At 52.0% G+C, this 4177-nt stretch overlaps 1 pseudogene; it reads right to left on the bottom strand.

The window, feature by feature from the left end:
* Positions 1-2346: 2346 nt before the first annotated feature.
* Positions 2347-4177, bottom strand: LOC143690954 (eukaryotic translation initiation factor 1 pseudogene; annotated as a pseudogene).

The raw sequence follows: 4177 nt of genomic DNA, 5'->3' as shown, positions 1-4177 counted from the left end.
TCGGGGAATTGTAGGTGTCTCCATGCAGCGGCAACCTGGGTCCAGGGGGCTGGAGGTGCCAGGAGAGGGGAGGCTGGGGTGGGCTGAGGACTCTTAGGCCAGGTCAGGGTCCTAAGGGCAAAGGGGGCCAGGGCAAGCTTTCACAAGGGGGAGCAGCACAGGCAGCTCTCCATTTTAGAGTGCTCACCCCGTTGGGAGTGGGGGGTGCACAGGAGGGGAGAAACCAGAGGCCGGGGACCAGGGGAGCAGCTGGAGCAGGCCATGGTCATGGGGACAAGGATAACAGCTGAATCCCAGAGGTAAAGGGGGGATCTCGATGGAGTAATGGTAAATTGTTGAGCACTCCATGCGAGGATGCTCTTTGAGAAAGGAGCTTTTGCAGAACCAACAGAGGATCTGACTTTGTGCCTCAAAGCACCTGCAGCCTCAAGAGAAGTGAAGCCCCCAAAAGTGACACGTGGGAGCTGCCAAGAGGGAGGCGAGGGGTCTGGATTCTCACAGGCCATGGTGCTGGGGTTTAGACCAAGTTTAACCGGATCTCCTGGGGATGGTGTGGGTGGGGTGGGGTCCAGCTGACTTCTAACAAATAATAACAGGATAATAGTTCTTATTTATTGACATACTATGTGCCGGGCTCTGCACCATGTATTTCATGCACATCATTCATTGGCTTCTCACAATCACCACCTAACAGTGCCAGCCAGCTGGGTACCAGCACTAGCTGACATTCGTGTGCACTTGCCAGGGACCAGGCACTCATCTCAGCATTTTCCATGCATTAGTTCATTGTTGGTCTCTGCTGTGAGGTGGGTACTGCCACCCCATTTCACAGATGAGGAAACTGAGGCCCAAGGAAGTTCTGTGCCTGTCCTTGCAGAATCAGTTTCCGGCTCCACCTGTCTCCCCAGCCTCATACCTAACCTGCCCATGGTTGCAGAGCTAGGAGCAGGGACGTAAAAGGAGGGCTACCCATCTCCTGGACCTGTGCCCTTATCCCTTTGTCATTCTGCCTCCCCAGAGTCTGTGCTGAGTGAGGGCAGGGATGTCCATGGACAAAGAGCAGGGTGGTGGGTGTAGATGGGGGCGGTTGGAAGAGAGAGAGAGAGATGGGGCTGGGGGTGTGGGGGTCTCATAGTCTCCACTTTCTGAGGGGAGCCACCGCAGGGGGATATCACACCCCCAAGAGGGGCAGCGAGTCCCTGAGGTCAAGAGTGGGTGGGTGGTCCCAGGACCCTGGTGGGGTCACTGAAATCCTGGGCCTTGGAAGAAGGAAGGCGAGTGACATCAGCCTTGTTGGTGATGAGGAAGTGGGGAGGCGCTGGGAGGGCAGGGCAGTGGAGCGAGAACTTCCATGGATCAACGGGAGCATTGGTCGGGGAAAGGGACTGGTCTAGAAACAGCCCTGGGGACACTGAGGCACAGGTGGTATCAGAGAAGGAGTCCCCTCAACACATCCACCCTCCCTCTCCAGACGGAGACACGCTGAGGATAGGAATGGTGCTTGGTTCCGTGCTGTATCCCCAGAGATCAGCTCACGGGTAAACATACACCAGAGAAGAGCAGGTTGGAGGGAAGGGTCCTGACGGTGGCCTTGAGTCCGAGGTGCCCTCAGGATGCTCAGAAGGCAGTTGGCTGGCTGTCCAGGTCTGAAGACAGATGTGTGTGGCCAGCGCAGATGGACACAGACGCCGAGGACAAGGGTCAAGTTCGTCATATGACAACATGGAGAATGAGAAGACAGGAGAGCTGAGGAAAGACTCTGGGGAACTCCAACATTAGAGGGCTAGGCAGAAGGAGGTGGAGAAGCAGGGAGTACTGGCAGCCAAGGATGAATGGTTTGATTGCATCTGAAAAAAAACAGACCTGCCCGGTTAGCCCAGTCGGCTCACAGGACAACGCGTGATAATGAAACGTTGTTGTTCTAAGTTGTTAAGCTTGTGGTTAGTCACACAGCAACAGGTCACCGGAGCAGTTGCTAATTTAACACCCCGACAGCACGTCTGTCATAGGCATTATCATCCCCATTGAACAGATGAAGAAATAAAGTCCAGAGAGAGCCTGGGACTCAGCCAGGTACCCGTAGCCAGCTGGAGGCAGCAGTTGGCACTTGAACCTGGACAGTTTGTCTCCCATCCTGGCCACCTTAGGTCCTCAGCCGGACCTTGTCGGCCAAACCATGTATGTGGCTTTGGCCGAATTCCCTGTGTGATTGAGGTGACAGGGGTTTTCCCTAGTCGGGTGCTTGTTGGAACCTTGGCTTGTTTTTTGTTTTTTGTTTTTTTTTCTTTCTGAAAACAAATTTTATTTAAATAAGAGTTTAACTACATTACATAACATTAAGGAAGGAGTGGGGGACCTCAAATTCAGTTTTACTCCACATGGCATTGGGCAGCTATTGCTAATAAAATGCAAGCTCTGCAGCCAATTACATGACCAATACAGCAGCTTGAAAAATGTTCCCTTGTCAAAAGTTGAACTCTGATTGAAGGTCGGCCTCGCGTTCTGGTAACACTTCATTCAGACAACTCCTAGCTAGGATATTCTGTCTGGTCGAAAAGAACAAAGACACTGGTGACAAGCCGGGTGGCCTATCACCTCAATAGAGGGAAGGGGGCTCTCTAAGCTCTGCCCACCTGGTCAGCTTGGAGGCACCAGAGCTTTCTTTTGCTCCCCAAAGGCTCCCTCCTCGTTGTACAGCTGCTGTGGCTGCCTTACCCCATGTTTTCTCAGCGCCACCGAGGGCTGTCCAGGTGGTGACGATCTCTCAGTGCAGGGAGCTCTGCAGAGGGAGGGCCAAGCAGCTCCTGGCCAAACCCAGCTTCCTGTGATCTTGGGGTTCTGGGCGTGGCCGAAACATCATGTTGTTGCTTTGTTTCAGGCTGGACACTGCCGAGCATCCTCTGTTTGACGTCTGTTTTAAATGAGGGACTTGAAGACTAGCCAGCAAGGCTCTTTTCAGTTTAATGCAGGAGGGAGTTACACTAGTCCAAGTTACAAACGGACCCCAAATGGTCACATTATACAACCTGTGGGGTTTTTAAACTTGTGACAAAGGACAGAAGGGAAATGTTCTACTTATTGCAAGGAAATCCTCAGTTAAGCTTCAGTGAGCCACAAGCACTGCAAGCCCATGACCCTTCAGCGGCTCGTCTTCAGCCAGTCCCATCCAAGGAACTGGCATACGTTCTTGCACTGGCCACCCTGTGGCTGAACCCCTTCTCCATATGTTGGATGCCCAATTGCAGCACCACTGCAGTCACATTTCTTCTACACACCCTCACTAGTTCCTTTCTATTGTAATCATCAGCGACCCCCTGGGCGGTGGTGAAGGTCTTCCTGCCGCTTCTCTGCTGAATTCTTACACAGATATATCCGCAGTCCCAGCAGGAAGCAGTTCATCACCCTTACATGCATCAGCAAAGGGGTGGAAAGAGTGGAGTTTCTGGATGGTGGACATTCCATGCAATTCCTTTTCCTCGGTGGAAACGACTTGCGGAGGGCAGCGGTAGGAGGAGACGGGCAGCGGGGGACAGAGCGACTGGAAACAAGGGGGCTCAAGGGGGAACCTGCTGAGTCCTTGGTGGCAGCTCAGGGACTGGGGCCTGGCTTGTTTTTTTTTAAAGTAGATTTTAAAAAAATTGATATATAACTTGCACACAGTAAACTGCACAAATCATTAAGTGCACAGCCTGGTGGGTTTCTACGGAGTGTATACCTGTATGTGGCCACCATCCAGATAAAAATCTGGAACATTCCTGTCATCTTGGAAAGTGCCCCTGTGCCCGCCACCAGCCGATGTCCCTCCCCCACCGCCCGGAGGTACACACTGCTCTGACAACTGTCGCCACAGGCCAGTTTTGCCTGTTCTTGACCTTCCTATAAATGGAATCATTCAGCAGCGTGCTCTTTTTTTATTTTAGGTTGTAAAGATGTTCATGAATATTCATAGAAACTTTATTTGTAATAGCTCAAAACTGGACCCTACCCAGACACCCCTCCACAGATGAATGACTAAACAAACCTGGGGCATCCAAACCGCAGAATATTACTCAGCAAGAAGGAGGAAATCACCGATACATACACGCAACAACCCGACGAAACTCCCGAAAACTATGCCAAGTGGAAAAAGCCAACCCCCAAAGCTTACATACTGTAGGATTCCACAGATATACCGTTC

Source organism: Tamandua tetradactyla, chromosome 7, assembly GCF_023851605.1.
Source record: "Tamandua tetradactyla isolate mTamTet1 chromosome 7, mTamTet1.pri, whole genome shotgun sequence".
Lineage (NCBI taxonomy): Eukaryota > Metazoa > Chordata > Mammalia > Pilosa > Myrmecophagidae > Tamandua > Tamandua tetradactyla.
The sequence above is the reverse complement of the archived record's forward strand: the minus strand, read 5'-3'. Positions and strand labels throughout refer to the sequence as shown.